The sequence below is a fragment of the Panthera tigris genome, chromosome X (genome assembly GCF_018350195.1).
Source record: "Panthera tigris isolate Pti1 chromosome X, P.tigris_Pti1_mat1.1, whole genome shotgun sequence".
Lineage (NCBI taxonomy): Eukaryota > Metazoa > Chordata > Mammalia > Carnivora > Felidae > Panthera > Panthera tigris.
The window spans coordinates 17,823,379-17,841,869 of NC_056677.1; the positions used below are offsets into that span (position 1 = coordinate 17,823,379).

An 18,491-nucleotide genomic window follows, 5' to 3' on the forward strand; every position below is an offset into this window, starting at 1 on the left:
TATATAGAATGAGGACTTTGTTTTGCACTGCTAAAGTGGAAACTGAAATTTAATATTTAGGATACAGTCCAAAAGCCACCATCTTAAAAGTTCCTTCTGCCTCTGATTAGGGATCTTCTTGTGAGAGGGTCGGCCACATGGAATGGTACCAAGTAAGAACCTTCTAAGGGTCAGTTACAGAGCTAACTCTTAGGATTGGCCCTAAGCAAATGTATGAAGGTCAGGAAATTTTGCCTGTCTGCAGCCCCTTTTCTTGGCTTGGCCCCCTTCCCCTCACTCTCCCACATCTCTCTCTTGCTTTCTCTCTAGTGGAGGAAGGGATAATCAGGGAAGGCCTCAACATCACTGTCTTGACTAAACTCTTGGCTCTTATGTTCCAGTTATCCAGGTTGATTAGATCTATGTTCCAGTTATCCATGTTGCTCAGGCAACCCAGACTCAGAGGAAACGAATTTGTAGCAGCATTCTAAATTAATAGCTTTCAGGAGAAAGGCAGTTTTCAGGCTGACCAGTGGATAATACATTCCCTCACTTGCAAGACAGCCTGCTTACAAGGCAGAAGAAAACTGCAATAGTCAGAATAGCTAAGTTAGCCTGTGGTAACAAACAGCTCCAAAACTCAGTGGCTTACAACCAGCAAAAAATATTGCTCACTCACACCAGATGTCTAGCACAGCTCTGCTCCTTGCCATATTCACGCAGACTGTTGAGGCAGAAGGAAAAGAGAAATCATGAGCCACAGGGAAGGGGTACTGAAGAGAAAGAAAAAAAGGGACTATTTGGGGGAACAGTAATACAATCTGCCACAAGTACATGAAATATCTCAGAAGACCCCTAAGCTTAGAGTCAAAAAATGGGGTTCCCCTTCCAGCTCTGCTGCCTAACAAACTCTTGACCTTGGACAACTCACTTCACCCCTCTGAGCTTCATTTTACAATTAGGAAAATAAGGAGACTGAATTCCATAACTCTCAAGGCTCAAGGTAGCTTCCAGCTTGGAGACTTGAGGTTCCTGATTGCTAAAATAGGGATCCTTTTACCAGCCAGAGCCTTCAGTACTCTGCCAGAGTTTTTCTCTAAAAACTCTAAACTTTTCTGACTCTATCAGAAGGTACCTTATTTGGGCTATAAAAAGCCTGATGTCCCAACTGGGAGTCCATTTCTGAACCCCAGAACACAGAAAATGATTCATGTGATCTGTTCTCAATTCTCCCAAGGAGAACTAAGAACAAGTACCATTCTAGATGTACACGAAAGAAGTTAATTCATTACATACAATGGATGCAAATGTACCAGGGTCTAATTCCCTCTTGGAACTCTCTTCTGATTATCACCTGGGTCTGTTCTTTGGATTTGAAGGAGCTCAGCTCAAGCTTCCCCAAATCTTGTGCAAAATTCAATGCTGTCCCCAAATGTCTGCAAATAGCTAGGAGCTCATGACTTCCTGACTTCTTCTTAGTAGAAAGTCTAGGTCTTGCGGAGTCTCACTCATACATTTCTCCCTATTCTGTCATCTCATCTCTGTCCAGGTGAGAAAGGCCTTTTCCTTCATCTAGTTGAGGGAAATTAGCTACCCCCAAAGCAAAAGAACTCTATGTTACATGTCCCAACAGTTAAAAACCCAACAAACAAAATAGATCCTTAATGCTTCATTCCCTCAACGTTAAATCTCTTGGTTCTTAGTGAATACTGCAGTTCTCTTTTTTTTAAGATTTTACATTTTAAGCAATCTCTATGCCCCAATGTGGGGCTCGAACTAATAACCCCAGATCAAGAGTCACATGCTCTATCAACAGAGCCAAAAAGACATCGCTGCAATTCTCTTTCTTTTTTTAGTCACCTGAATCTTTTCCCCAGTGAACGCTCATTCTGTTTACTTTGACTCCCTTTTCAAAATGTGTACTTGAATTGCTTTTCAAAATTGCATAAATTTTTTATGAATACAAGAGTCTCCATTCCCTGTGGATCCCAACACAGTTGCTGGAAGGGTAGGGGCATTGTCTTGGACACACACATAAATAAGGGAAGTGGTAGAGCTGATGTATTGAGAACCGAGGCAAAGTGACACGTGACTCTGGCTTGTAGGTGCTCTCCTCCTTTCTCCTTACATGAGTATTTTTAGTAAATGTCAGGTGTTGCTATTTCAAAAACTTTTGAGACTGTGGTCTCATTTCCACATCAGTTTCAACAGAAAACATTCCAAAAAGGCCTAAGTTTATAGTAAATACTGACTACTGTATGACCTTGTTCTCAAAGTTATCCACCTGCTCACTGCCAGGAATTTCTCATGAACTCAGCCTATGGCCCAATGCCCAATGCCTTGCCCACTCTTGCTCTCAGCTTCATGTCCACCCTGGGCCTTGCTTCCTCACTCACTCTGTATTTCTTCTTCTCCTTTCTCCTGTCTTCACTCACTCCAGGAATTCTCATCCATCCTTCTGTAGGCAATTTTGCCAGTACCTGTGTTGTCTCCTTTTGCTCTGTCCATGTGCTTCGTCTTCCATCCCCCAAGCAGCCTCTCAAAGGATTTGAGGCCCTTCCCTAAATTCTGGTAGCAGCTGATATAATCAAATGTTCACCCTTCTGTGCTGCCTTAATACTGCAGGTTGGGTTTGATCAACCTTAGTAACCATGTCTCCAGGTTTCCTATCAGTGATCTTAGCCTCCCAGTATCTGGGAACTGGGCTTCCTGTCTATTTTGGTTCTCTCTTGTTGCATACAACATACTCCATAAACCTAGGGGCTTAAACAACCATTTACTTCTTTTTCACCAGTCCCTTGATTGACTGAGCTCAGCTGGGTGATTCTCCTACTCCACATGACATCAGCTAGGATTGTAGTCATCTGGGGCCTAGCTGAACTGGAACATTCAGGATGGCATACTCACATGGCTGGCAGCAAATTCTGGTTGTTTGCAGGGATGTCAACTGGGGCTATTGACCACTGTACCTCAGTTCTCCTTTATGTGGCCTTGCCATGTGGCTCAAGCTTCTCATACCATGGTGACCGGGTTATGGGAGGAACTGTGTCAGGAATGCACAATGCAAGAGGAAGAAGCATAAGCTGGTAGTTCTATGAATGACTGGACTCAGAATTCCCAGAATGTCAGCATGAAGCCCGTCTCAAGGCAAGCCCAAATTCACAGGGAGGGAAAAGAAGCTCTACCCTGATGTAGAGAGTGGCATGTGTGTAAAGGCAGGGGGGAAGATATTATCGGGGCCATCTTTGGAGACTAGCTAGCACACTGTCTACTACTCCCAGGCACTCAGTGCCCACTTCCCCAATACATGCTGTCAGATCACTGTGATAACTAGATTTTGTAAAATCTTCTACTTATCTGATATAGCCCTACCATACTGACATTTCAAATCTTGGGCTATCCAAAGATAGTCATATTCTATTAGTCCTTTCCTTGTAAACCTTTTGGTTTGAAATTTTCTTTGCAAAGCTCCTAGAATTTTTTTGCTACTCCTGCTCTTATATTTAGACCCTTGACTATATCATTTAGGATCCAATCTGGAAAGCAGAGCCCAAACTAGTTATTTTATAGAGTAATTTAATACAGGGATTTAGTAAAGCAGGTTACTGGAGACCTGGAAACATAAAATGGGAACAATGAGGTAACACAAACACAATTAACTGCAAGAAATAGCCGGCTGAAGAAACAAAGGGAAGAAGTCAGTTCCCAGAGTCTACAGGCCCAGAGGAGAGGTCCCATGGAGCTGGGACTCAGACTGGAGGGGTGGAGGGTGCTGGGATGGCTGGTTCCTCAGAAGCATGGGAAGATGCCACTGTTGACAAAGTGTGGAGTGTAGTTGCTCGCTCATGCTGGCCACAGGAAGGAGCAGTCTCTCTCCAGCGCCCCTACAGCAGAGCCTAGCAGGGACAGCTGGCAAAACAAATGTTTGCAGAGTCCCCCACCCCAGCATCACAAAAAGCATGGAATTGAGGAACAATGGCTTAATAACCTGCACTCTGCTTTACTGTGAGTGGCAGGGGTTTTATTGAGTTATTTTATTTCCATGAATGATGTTTATAATATCATTTATGGAGATTAGTGGCGGGGGGGGTGGAGTACAGGAATTGCTACAGGAATGAAAATGTACTTTAATCTACACCCCAGGGGCAGTTAGTGAACCCTGAAGGGCTCTCATCAGTGAACCACATTCCAGGGTAGCTATGTGAATCTGAATATTCCCTAGGGCTTTTATATTAACTCAACAGATGTTAGAAATAATTGCTCATTGCTGAAATGAGTGGTGTTGGAGGTATATGAGGGGTCAGAAAGACTATATGAGCCTCATGACTCTTACATAAATAAGAAAATAAGAATCTACTAAACCGAGCTGCCTAACGTGTACATACACCATTCTATTTGATCTGGTGTCCGCTCCTTTCAAAAAGGACAGTGGGGCCTGATCTCATTAAAAGGCCTGGTCATCTGTCTTCAGAACAGTGCTGGGTCTGCCTTGGGTTAAACATTTGGGACCAGGTGCTTGTCAGAATGCCTAAGGAACCGAGAGTGAGGTCACTGAACTCACAGTAACAATTTGTCTGTTTGGTGACTGTTCACTCTAAGTACTTGTATGTTTAGCAAAATTAGGTTTGCTTTTACAGTGATATTCACCTGGTTGTGGGGGAGGAGATCTATAACTCTCATCTGTCTCTGATCACTAAGTATTTCCTTATAGTAACCAAAAGCCCTGATGATGACTGAACAGTCACACTGGTTCAGGTTCCTTTACAAGAACTCTAACAGTTCTTGGTGGTGGTAGCAGCAATACCCATGAGAGAACCCCAAGGAGGTCAGATTTAGGTGAGTCAGAGAACCATGGTCAGCAGATCATCCATCTGTGAAAGTTCTCCCGGGGCCTCTTCCTGGAACCCTGGAAATGTGTACATTGAGAAGCCATTTCTTCACCTTGTAATCCACAATCTTCCAGTCCTCCAGATCCAGGAACAGCCCCTCCCTCTAGCCTCAGCCATTTCTCCCTCACTTCCACTCCTCACCCAGGCCCTATCCTGCTGGGCTCCTCTCTCTGGCCACTAAAACAATTCCCACCTGCACTTTGAGAGGTTCACTGTCCTGTGAATAATGAACTGGGAAGAGGGGAAGTCTCCAAGGCCACTGTGAAGTTCAAGCAGCTGCCCTGAGAATTTCATGACAACTTTTGAAATAATTGGGAGATAAAGTGTCACAAGACAAAGGATGGGAGATGTTTTGGAAAAGATTAATCATACAATCTAGAGTTCTCCACATCTCTGCTTGGACATGTGAAGTGTTTCCACAGTCTCTTTATAACCACCTCCTACTGCTCCCAAACACACACGAACCCACTCTTCCAAAGAGATTACTGATCTCATCTGGGAAACAATTCAGTGTTGCCAGTCATACCCTTAAATTAGCTAAGAAAAAAAATCATGCTACATTTATAAAGGACCAAGCTTTATATAAGAAGAAATTCAGAAAATAGAAAAAATAAATAAATGCATGGGTCTGTACTGTAACCTAGGATGATTTGGGCCCTTTGGGGGAAACTATTTGGCAGCTTTGGTTATGATTTCTGTTCTACTGTTTGGCCAGGATGGGATTTTTCAAGGCATTCATGCAGCTCATTAAATATGTTATTATGTTGGCTTATGTATCTCTTTCAATTTAAGAACTCAGCCCTTAGAAAACATTTGCCTGAAATGAATCCAAGTAGTTTAAACCTCAGAAGCAAATCCATTTTGACTAATAAAATACTAATTCTCTAAATAAGCAAGACGGTTTTTCTTAAATGAGAATCTAATTGTGAAATCCTATATCCTTAAATTTAGCAAATTACTAACATAGACATTTCTAAGCCTATGCGACTTGGATCAGATTTCTCATCATCAGAAAAAGGAATAATTTCTCTATCATCAGAATTTGAAATGAGCTGCAAGAACACAGACCTCAGCTGGCAATCACCTCTCGAAGTAAACAAACCCATATGCTGGGACCTGGAAGATTTGGGTCTTCCATGACTTCCACCATCCTCCCTATGTACACCCAACACCCACCAGCCAATCACTTTCAGATCCTTAATTGGCCTCTTTGCCCTTCATTGGGGACTAGGAATAGCTCCTGTCCTTAATGAAATTTTCTTCCTCCAATTCCAGAGACAAAGCATTAGTGCACATATTTTCATGTAGAGCAGGTAGTCAGGTGTGACTGATCTACTCTCCCAGCCCTCAAGCCAGAATTGCATAAATTGACACACTCTAAAAGAGAAAATTAGCATGTAACATCTGGGTCTCTTCACTCAGAAATGCATCAATTAAGAATTAGTCTTCTGGCTCTAAACAAATAACTTAGAGCAGTGTATCTTAAAAAGGCAGATCCCACCATTCCCTCCTAGGGAAGATGCTTTGTCCCTTGGCATACAGTCGGCCACAAGAGCTGATCAATATTCTGGCTGCATCCTTTGAACTGTTGCAAACATTATCAGCCCAGTTCTATCTTTTTATTACAGCCACAGGACAAAGTCTTTCTTCAAACTAGTAGAGTCACCTATAGGCTGCCTTGCAATTTAGTATGTAGATGGCAAAAGTCTAACAAAGGGGAGATTTGTGTAATGAAAATAAGCAGCAGAGACCAGAGACGAATTTGAAAAAATGAAAATGCCATATACACATTTCATTACCTTGAGTCTTTTGGACAATACGTATACCTTAGACTTTTCAGAATAAATTACTTTGAGCAGACCCTCAAGCCAAATTGTATTCTCAGTTGTTTGTTCTCACTTAGGTATACATTCGTTGACTAAAAACAAAATGACTACTTACTATATGCAAGGCGCTAAGTGTATTAGTTGCTGGGGACAGGTTCATGATATAGTTACAGTTTCCAACCTCGTGAAGGTCCTAGTCAATCATGGGACACAGTCAATTACATAAGAAAAAGCAATGTCTTGTGGTAAAGGTTCTGATAAAATCAAGTGCTGGAGCTTTGGCAATGCAGGCAAGGAGTAACTAGTTCATCCTACAGGAGGTACCATTTACACTGGCAGCCAGGAGAGGTGAATCCCCTGTGGTGAGTGGGAGCAGGGAGGTAGGGGTGAGAAAGAGAGACAGAAGAGTGCCATCAGGAGAAGGCAGTAGCATGGATGAAGCCTTGCAAGTGAGATACATCATGCCCTATTATTGCACCTGATCATCCCCTGATCATCAAAAGACTGAGGAGAATGCAGTGAGAGAAGTGGAGAAGCTGCAAGAGAAGAAGATGGAAAAGTAAGAAAACAGATTGTGAAGCATTTACAACTGGACCCAAAAGTCAAAGGAAAGTGAGGTTGATTGGATTGTTGCTCCCAGTTCTTCACTTCCTTCATGTTATAGAGAAAGGACTCAAAAAAAAAAATCACAAATGAGAGAGGAAAGATCACAACCAACAGCACGAAATTACAAACAATTATAAGAGAATTTTATGAAAAGTTATTTGCCAATAAACTGGGCAATCTGGAAGAAATGGACAAATTCCTAGAAACATATAAACTACCCACATTGAAACAGGAATAGAAAATTTTAACAGAACCATAATCAGCAAAGAAGTTGAATCAGTAATCAAAAATCTCCCAACAAACAAAAGTCCAGGACCAGATGGCTTCCCAAGGGAATTCTACTAACATTTAAAGAAGAATTGAGGGGCACCTGGGTGGCTCAGGAGGTTAAGCCTCCGACTTTGGCTCAGGTCATGATCTCTTGGTTTGTGGGTTCAAGCCCTTCATCAGGCTTTATGCTGACAGCTCAGAGCCTGGAGCCTGCTTCTGACTCCATGTCTCCCTCTCTCTGCCCCTCCCCTGCTCACACTCTGTCTCTTTCTCAAAAATAAACATTTTTAAAAAAATAAGAACTGATAACCAGGACACCTGGGTGCCTCGGTCAGTTAAGCGTCTTTTTTTTTTTTTTTTTTTTTTTTAAGATCGGTTGACTGATTGATTGATTGAAAGGGAGTGCAAACGAGGAAGGAACAGAGAGAAAAGGAAAGAGAGAGAATTCCAAACAGACTCCACACGGTCAGTATGGAGCCCAATGTGAGGTTTGAACCCACAAACCAAACTGTGAGATCATGACCTAAGCCAAAATCAAGTGTTGGATGCTCAACTGCCTGAGCCACTCTGGCACCCCTAGCAACCAACACTTGATTTTGGTTCAGGTAATGACCTCACTGTTAGTGATATTGAGCCGCATTGGACTGTACACTGACAGGGCAGAGGCTGCTTAGGATTCTCTCTCTCTCCCTCTCTCTCTCTGCTCCTCCCCCACTCAGGCACATGCATGCACACACACGCACGCAGGCTATCTCTCTCTCAAAATACATAAATTTTTTTTAAAAAAAAGAAGAGTTAATATCTGTTCTTCTCCAACTGTACCAAAAAAAATAGAAATGGAAGGAAAACTTCCAAACCCTTTCTACGAGGCCAGCATTACTATGACTCCAAAACCAGACAAAGACCTCACTAAAAAAAAGGAGAATTACAGGCCAATCTCCCTGGTGAACATGGGAGGCAGAAATTCTCAACAAGAGACTAGCAAATTCAACCCAACAATACATTAAAAGAATCATTTACCATGATCAAGTGGGACTTATTCCTGGGCTGCAAGAGTGGTTCAGTATTTACAAATCAATCAACATGATACACCACATGAAAAAAAGAAAGGATAAGAACCATATGATCCTCTCAATAGATGCAGAAGAAGCATTTGAAAAAGTACAGCATCCATTCTTGATAAAAACCGTCAACAAAGTAGGGATAAAGGCCATATACAAAAGACCCACAGCTAGCATCATCCTCAATGGGGAAAAACTGAGAGCTTTTCCTCTACAGTCAGGAAGAAGACAGGGATGACCACTCTCAGTGTTGTTATTTAATATAGAACTGGAAGTCTTAGCTTCAGCAATCAGACGACAAAAAGAAATAAAAGGCATTCAAACCAGCAAGGAAGAAATAAAACTTTCAGTATTCAAAGATGACATGATAGTCTATATAGAAAACCCAAAAGACTCACCAAAAAAAATGCTAGAACTGGATACACAAATTCAACAAAGTCACAGGATACAAAATCAATGTACAGAAATCTCTTGCATTTCTATACACCAATAATGAAGCAGCAGAAAGAGAAATCAAGGAATTGATCCCATTTACAATTGCACCAAAAAACATAGGATCCCTAGGAATAAACCTAACCAAAGAGGCAGAAGATCTGTGCTCTGAAAACTCTAGAACACGTAAGAAAGAAATTAAGGAGGGCACAAAGAAATGGAAATACATTCCATTCTCATGGATTGGAAGAACAAACATTGTTAAAATGTCTATACTAGCCAAAGCAATCTACACGTACAATGCAATCCCTATCAAAATACCACCAGCATTTTTCACAGAGCTAGAACAAACAATCCTAAAGTTGGTATGGAACCACAAAAGACCCCAAATAGCCAAAGAAATCCTGAAAAAGAAAAGCAAAGCTGGAGGCATCACAATTCCAGACTTCAAGCTATATTATAAAGCTATAGTCATCAAGACAGTATGGTCCTGGCACAAAAACAGACACATAGATCAATGGAACAGAACAGAAAACCCAGAAATGACCCACAACTATATGGCCAACTCATCTTTGACAAAGCAGAAAAGAATATCCAATGGAAAAAAAAACGGTCACTTCAACAAATGGTGTTGGGAAAACTGGATGGCAACATGCAGAAGAATGAAACTGGATCACTTTCTTACACCATACACAAAAATAAATTCAAAATGGATGAAATACCTACATGAGACAGGAAACCATCAAAATCCTAGAGAAGAAGGAACGTAGGCAGCAACTTCTTACTAGACACATCACTGGAAACAATCACTCTTTATCCTTTCATTAGTTGATGGACATTTGGGCTCTTTCCATAGGTTGGCTATTGTTGACAATGCTGCTATGAACACTGAGGTGCATGTACCCCTTTAAATCTGTATTTTTGTATCCTTTGGGTAAATACCTCCTAGTGCAATTGCTGGATCACAGGATAGTTCCATTTTTAACTTTTTGAGGAATCTCCATACTGTTTTCTACAGTGGTTGCACCAGTTTGCATTCCCACCAACAGTACAAGAGGGTTCCAATTTCTCCGCATCCTCACCAACACCTGTTGTTTCTTATGTTGTTAATTTTAGCCATTCTGACAGGTGTGAGGTGGTATCTCATCATGGTTTTGACTTGTATTTCCCTGATGATGAGTGATGTTGAGTATCTTTTCAAGTGTCTATTGGCCATCTGGATGTCATCTTTGGAAAAATGTCTGTTCAGGTCCTCCATTTTTAATCACATTGTTTGGTTGTGTGGTTTTGGTTTGTTTGTTTGTTTCTGGTTTGAGTTATATAAATTCTTTATATATTTTGGATATTAAACCCTTATCAGATATATCATTTGGAAATATCTCCTCCCATTCAGTACGTTGTTTTGTTTTGTTGATGATTTCCTTTACTGTGCAAAAGCTTTTTAATGCTTTTTATTTTGATGTAGTCCCAGTAATTTATTTTTGCTTTTATTTCTCTTACCTTAGGAGACATATCTAGAAAAATGTTGCTATGGCCGATGTCAAAGAAATTACTACCTGTGTTTTCTTTTCTTTTTTTTTTTTTTTAAAGATTTTAAAAAGGGTCACCTCAATGGCTTGGTCAGTTGGGTGTCCTGCTCTTGATTTCAGCTCAGGTCCTGATCTCACAGTTCGTGGGTTTGAGCCCTGTGTTAGGCTCTGTGCTGACAGTGTGGAGCCTGCTTGGAATTCTCTCTCTCCCTCTCTCTCTGCCCCTCCCTCTGCTCACATGCACGCACTCTCTCTCAAAATAAATAAAACATATTTTTAAATATTTAAAGATTTAAAAAATGTAAGTAATCTCTGCACTCACCATGGGGCTCAAACTCACGACCCCAAGATCAAGAGTCATATGCTTTACTAACTTAGCCAGACAGGTGTCCCCTTCCTGTGTTTTCTTCTAGGATTTATATGGTTTCAGGTCTCACATTTAGGTCTTAATTTTGAGCTTATTTTTGTGTGTGGTTTTAATAAGTGGTCTAGTTTCATTCTTTTACATGTAGCCACCCAGTTTTCCCAGCACCCTTTAGTGAAGAGACTATCTTTTCCCCACAATGAAATCAGGTTTTATTAGCCTGACATAATTTCAGCATTTGAGGTATCAGGCATTTTGGATATTTGTTGACGCTTCTCTCCCTAGGACAGTGCACAGAAAGGCACTACCCATGTTTACCTAGCGCACCCTGCTTTTTTCTATGGCTCCATTACTGACCAGTTCTTGTTTTTGATTGACACTTGGGTTTCCAAAAAGCTTTTCAAGACAATTCCCTACCTCAAAGCCATGTAGCTCTCCCACGTGGAATGTTTAAATCCAGAAAGGTTAAATAGGCCAATGCAGTTTTTAAAAACAATCTGCAAGTGAAGTATTAATGCTAAATAAATTAAAATTTGGATGGCTCTTCTTATAAAGCCAATTGTAGTACTACAGTGCTGACACACTGATTTTCATTTGGGGTTTTACCTCCATGACAAAGCATTAGGGAAAATGTCACAGCTGTCTGTTTGAACAATCTTTAGTCTTCCAAATGAACCACAAATTAATAAATAATTCTGTTAGTGATGTATTCACCCTTACATCTCCTCCAACTTACCCCTAATTGACTAAGCAGTTGCAAGATAAAATTGCATGGTACTGAATAAAATGTAAGCATAAGCATGTAAATAATATCACCATAGATCACCATTCTTGTCAAACTTAGCCTGTCTACATTTACCCATGCATTTACTGCTCTACAGTTTACTGGAACAGACTAGCAGCTTTCAATAGGCAGTTGCTTTAGAATCACCTGATAGGGTGGGAATGGCAGTATCTTGCAACTTTCTACATTCTAACTGGAACGGGAAGTCCTTTCATATTTACTAAAAACCCTTGATTGGCTTATTAGTATTTCTGCTACAATTGGTACATGATTTCCAGCATAAATTGTTGCTTCTCTTTTGAGGTATCTGTACTCCTTAGATGTCTGGTTATTTTGGCCTATGAACTGATATTCCCATGGAGGTACTGGCTGCTTGACCTCATATCTACAGGTAATGGCTGAAGGCCAGCCCCTAATCTGGGTCAACTCCAGAGTGCAAGGGAAGCAGCAAGAGGGAGTACTCCCTATATGCAAGTTCTTACACAAGGTTCTAACTATATTATATGCTAGGGATAGGGTGGCAAAAGAGTCACCTGTTCACTCTCACCCTATTGAGCAAATTCTCAGACTAGGGGTACACCTTTGAACCCTTAGAGTAGTGGCACTTGGAGAAGGCAGTCACTACGCAGGGAGCAGGGTGATTGCCTAAGGTTAGACAGTCCATCTTGTCTCAGCCATTCAGCACCCCAGGAACACCTGGTCTCTGCTTAACTTACTTCCACAGTCCCCTACAATCATGGTTTTGTCTCACTTGATTGTGCCCCTCATGAGAAGTCCTGCATTTGCTATTTCCAAGAGCCCTGAAAATGTTCCAGTCTGCAACTATTTCTTAAACTAATTTCCTAGTTTGGGGCTGTCAGACCATAGAATATAAATTCAGACTGAAAACTACCCTGAGGAAAGTCGATGATTATTTATTCCCATGGATATATTTGTAAGTACATATGTGTGTGCCTGGGGGGTGGGGTATGTGTATTCTCCACCCCCACCCCCACTCAAAGCTCAGACAAGGGTAGACAAGCTTCTTTGTTTTCTACCTCAGCTGACGGATGGCTTTGCTTTCTACTCCACTGTGGCCCTCTCAGAGTCCCAAGTTTATACAAGGTTCTTAGTTCTAGTTCCCCATTTTGTCTGGTCCCAGACCCTTTTCTCTGGACCTGAAAAGTTGTTAAAACCAACTTGGTTGCAAAGGTAGGAGTTCTGTCTTCCTCTTCTGGGGGAAACAGTGTCAGCAGCTGCTTACCATATGAAACTATAGGTCTAGCTCTGATTTTGGCCTTGAAGTATTTTCCTTACTATGCATTTAAAATGATACTTGCCTTCTACAGGTGCTTGGGTGGCTCAGTTGGTTAAGTGTCTGACTCTTGGTTTTGGCTCAGGTCATGATCTCACAGTTCATGAGATCGACCCCCCATGTCAGGCTCCACATTGCACTTAGTATTCTCTCTCCCCCTATCTGCCCCTCCCCTGCTTTTGCTCTCTCTCTCAAAATAAATAAATAAACATTAAAAAATAAAAATGGTTAAAAAATGATACTTGCCTTCTAAAAAATAATAGACTTTAAGAAGGGGAGGCACGGGGCACCTGGGTGATTCAGTCAGTTAAGCGTCCAGCTTTGGCTAAGGTCATGATCTCACGGTTCATGAGTTCAAGCCCCACGTCAGGCTCTGTGCTGACAGTGCAAAGCCTGCTTGGGATTCTCTCTCCCACTCTCTCTGCTCTTTCCCCATTTGCTCTCTCACTCTCTCTCTCTCTCTCTCTCTCTCTCAAAGTAAATAAACTTTAAAAAATAAAATAAAATAAAATAAAATAAAATAAAATAAAATAAAATAAAAATAAAGGGGCGGGGCTGGCTGGCTTAGTCAGAAGAGCATGTGATTCTTGATCTCAGAGTTATGAGTTTGAGCCCCACGTTGGGTGTAGTAGAGATTACTGAAAAAATAAACTTTTTAAAAATGTTTACTTATTTATTTTGAGAGAGAGAGAAAGAGAGGGAGAAAGAGAATCCCAAGCAGGTTCTGCGCTGTCAGTGCAGAGCCTGATGCAGGGCTCAATCTCATGAATTGTGAGATCATGACCTGAGCAGAAATCAAGAGTTGGACACTTAACCGACTGAGCCACCCAGGTGCCCCCCAAAAATAAATAAACTTTTAAAAAAAGATACTTGCCTTATTTTATCCAGCACTTCTAGGTGTTCTATAGAAGAAGGGCTTTCAGATTATCCAAACTGCCACATGACACAAAAGGGAGGTCCTATGGGAGGCTAAAAAACATATAAACACAAACATGTCCATGCTTCAGCCTCAGAGAGTCCCAGCCTTGCATTCAGCCAGGGCCCAGGACCAGGAGTATTCTGTTTTTTGTTTAGTCTTAAATTTTTTTTAATGTTTATTTATTTTTGAAAGAGAGAGAGACAGAGACAGAGCATGAGTGGGGGAGGGGCAGAAACAGAGACTGAATCTGAAACAGGCTCCAGGCTCTGAGCTGTCAGCACAGAGCCCAATGCAGGGCTCAAACTCGGGAATGGTGAGATCATGACCTGAGCCGAAGTCGTACACTAACTGACTGAGCCACCCAGGCAGCCCAGGACCAGGGGTATTTTGAAGATGCACCATCCTCCAAGTGATTCTGATAGGTGTCTCCCCTTAAAAACCACTGGAACAGAAAATAATAAGCCTGTATCATTATAGCATGTAAGGAGACTGTTAACATTTTGCTGGAAAATAATCTCTGCCTATTTTTCAAAGGAAATGAAACCTTTATTGCATCTACAAAGATAAAATGCTTTTGCTACAGATGACTGCCTTTTGATGGTTAGTTCATTTTATAACTAATGGGATGCAGAAGAGTTTGCTGGAATTATGTATTATTATAGTGGACAATTCCATTTTCCGAAGGGATAATAAAAAATAGATGCTTGCATAATGTTTCCTGCATGAAAACTTTGCTTGGCCAAAATTTTGCTGAGTTCTGAAAACATTTAAAAATTTTTGCATCATTTGCTTTGGCCTGTCCATATGCTAAAAACCAGTATCAGAGATTTTGACCTTTGGCAGTTTTGTAGTTGAATAGATAATAATTCAGCAATTTTTAATTGTGTCACTGATAAGATAACTGAATAATGAAAAATTTTCAGTGCCAAGTACAACTGTCTAGTTTGCAGTTCTCACCAAAACCCATTAAATCCAAATGGATAAAATTTCCATTGTGAATACTGTACATATTATACAAGATTTGTCCAGAACGTACAAGCTAAATTTTTAAAGTCACCTATCAGAATTATAATTACTATTGACACAACATTTGCTTTGTGTAAAGGCGATAAAAATAGAAAGTTTTAAAATTAGCTTTCTGCAAATTTCTCAGTTATCAAAAAAATATTAGAAAATAAATGGAGGGGCACCTGGTTGGCTCAGTTGGTAGAGCATATGGCTCTTGATCTTAGGGTTGTGAGTTTGAGCTCCACCTTAGGTGTAGAGATTACTTTAAAAAAATAAAATCTTGGGCTGCCTGGGTGGCTTAGTTGGTTAAGCGTCCAACTTTGGATCAGGTTATGATCTCAAAGTTCGTGGGTTTGAGCCCCACATCAGCTCTGTGCTGACAGCTCAGAGCCTGGAGCCTGCTTCAGATTCTGTGTCTTCCTCTCTCTCTGCCCCTGCCCCACTCATGCTCTGTGTCCCTCCTGCCCTTCCTCCCTCCCTCTCTCCCTCTCTCAAAAATAAACATTAAAAAAATCAATAAATTAATAAAATCTTTTTTTAATTTTATTTTTTTTTAATTTATATCCAAATTAGTTATCATATAGTGAAACAATGATTTCAGGAGTAGATCCCTTAATGCCCCTTACCCATTTATCCCATCCCCCCTCCCACAACCCCTCCAGTAACCCTCAGTTTGTTCTCCATATTTATGAGTCTCTTCTGTTTTGTCCCCCTCCATGTTTTTATATTATTTTTGTTTCCCTTCCCTTATGTTCATCTGTTTTGTCTCTTAAAGTCCTCATATGAGTGAAGTCATATGATTTTTGTCTTTCTCTAACTGACTAATTTCACTTAGCATAATACCCTCCAGTTCCATCCACGTAGTTGCAAATGACAAGATTTCATTCTTTTTGATTGCTGTGTAATACTCCATTGTGTGTGTGTGTGTGTGTGTGTGTGTGTGTGTATCACATGTTCTTTATCCATTCATCCATCGATGGACATTTGGGCTTTTTCCATACTTTGGCTATTGTGGATAGTGCTGCTCTAAACATGGGGGTGCATGTGTCCCTTCGAAACAGCACACCTGTATCCCATGGATAAATGCCTAGTAGTGCAATTGCTGTGTCATAGGGTAGTTCTATTTTTAGTTTTTTGAGGAACCTCCATACTGTTTTCCAGAGTGGCTGCACCAGCTTGCATTCCCATAAAATCTTTTTTGAAAACGAAAAAAAGAATTTTCTTCTCAGTTATTTTGACAACCCTCATTATAATATCTAAGTGTCTCCTTGCCCAACTTGAAGCAATCAAAAGTCCATATTCTGTATACCATGATAGTTTTTTTTTAAAGATTTTATTTTTAAGTAATCTCTATACCCAACGTGGGGCTCAAACTCACACCACCAAAATCAAGAGTCACGCACTCTACTGACTGAGCCAGGCAGGTACCTCCTGATAAGTTTTATATGAGGTATCTCATTTATTTCTTGCAAAAACCCCCTGCTCATACTATCCACATTTTATAAATGAGAAATGAAGTAATGTGTAAGATTGCACAATTGATAGGTGGTAGAGTATTGATTTGAACCTAGAGCTTGTATGTTTAAGAAAACTGCACTGTCTCTCAAAGTAAAAAAACTAAAAAGCGTCCACATAGAAGCAGCATCTTGTGTCCTTCTCGAACCTCTGTCACGTACAGCCTAATTGCCTCCAGTCCAGCCTCCACCATGTCCATCAGAATGACCCAGACCTCTGACAAGGTGTCCACCTCCAGCCCCCGGGGCCGTCAGCAGCCACTCATACACATGAGTGCACCTGGCGCCTGCATCAACTCTTCAGCCTTCTCCTGTATGAGCAGCAATAGCAGCTTCTGGGGTGGCCTGGGCGCCAGCATGTGTATGGTCGGGGGTACAGCAGGGCCAGGGTTATGGGGCACATCATGCCTGTCTCCGTGAACCAGAGCCTACTGAGCCTCCTTAAGCTGGAGGTAGACCCTGACATCCAGGCTGTGAGCACCCAGGAGAAGGAGCAGAACAAGACCCTCAACAACAAGTTTGCCTCCTTCATCGGCAAGGTGAGGCACTTGGAGCAGAGCAAAATTCCGGAGACCAAGTGGAGCCTCCTGCAGCAGCAGAAAACAGCTCGGAGCAACACGGACAACATGTTCAAGAGCGACATCAACAACCCTGGGCGGCAACTGGACACATTGGGCCCGGAGAAGCTGAAGCCAGAGGTAAAGCTTGGCAACATGCAGGGACTGGTGGAGGACTTCAAGAATAAGTACAAGGAGATCAAAGAGTGTGCAGACATGGAGAATGAATTTGTCCTAATCAAGAAGGATGCAGACAAAGCTTACACGAACAAGGTAGACCTGGAGTCTCACCTGGAAGGGCTCACCAACAAGATTACTTTCTTAAGGCAGCTGTATGAAGAGGAGATTCATGAGCTACAGTTTCAGATCTCAGACACGTCCATGGTCCTGTCCACAGACAATAGCTGTTCCCTGAAACTGGAAAGCATTATCGCCACGGTCAAGGTTCAATATGAGGACATCGCCAACCACAGACCAGCTGAGGCCTAGACCACATGTCAGATCAAGTATGAGGAGCTGCAGATATTGGCTGAGAAGCACAGGGATGACTGCCATCATACAAAGACGGAGATTTCCAAGATGAGCCAGAATATCAGTCAACTCCAGGCTGAGATTGGGGGCCTCAAAGGCCAGAGGGCTTCCCTGGAGGCCTCCATTGCTGATGCAGAGCAGCATGGGGAGCTGGTGATTAAGGACACTAATGCCAAGCTGGCCAAGCTGGAGGCTCCCCTGCAGCAAGGCAAGCAGGATATGGTGTGGCAGCTGTGGGAGTACCACAAGCCCATGAATGTTAAGCGGGACCTGGAGATCGGGATCGCCACCTATACTGCAAGCTGCTGGAGGGCAAGGAGAGCCAGCTAGAGTGTGGGATGCAGAACATAACTACTCAGGTGTGCTGAGCTCAGCCTATGGGGGCCTTAGAAGCCCTGGCCTCAACTACAGCCTGGGCTCTTTCCAGTCCAGCTTCAGATGTGGAAGGGCTCCAGTTTCCTCATCCAAGTCAGCTCCTCCAAGGCCGTGGTTGTGAAGATCAAGACCCATGATAGGAAGCTGATGTACAAATCATCTGATGTCCTGTCCAAATGAACAGTCACTGTAGTCCCTCCCACCCACCCACCCCACTCCTGAGGCTGCCATAGAGCCTTTGGGGGAAGAAGCTGTGCATGGGGAGCATCAGGAATAGGAGACCCACTAAGGCTCACCCTGGGCCTCAGCCTACCCTTGGGGTAGTCTGCTGCCCTGGGTACTCCCTCTTGCCCATGCCCCCAGCTAAAATCCAATCCCAAATAAAGCCTCAGATGGCTCTTCCAACCCCCCTAAATTTTTTTAAATAAATGAATACATAAAATAAAAACCTAAAAAGCAAAAACACACAAATGGGAAACAAACTTAAAGAACAACCTAGGATCACAATGTTTAACATCAAGTTTCATTGGCTTGACCCTTCCAAATATATGCT

At 41.9% G+C, this 18,491-nt stretch overlaps 1 pseudogene; it reads left to right on the forward strand.

Moving 5' to 3' along the window:
* The first annotated feature begins 16,652 nt into the window (after positions 1-16,652).
* On the forward strand, positions 16,653-18,118 carry LOC102969487 (annotated as a pseudogene).
* Positions 18,119-18,491: the final 373 nt, after the last annotated feature.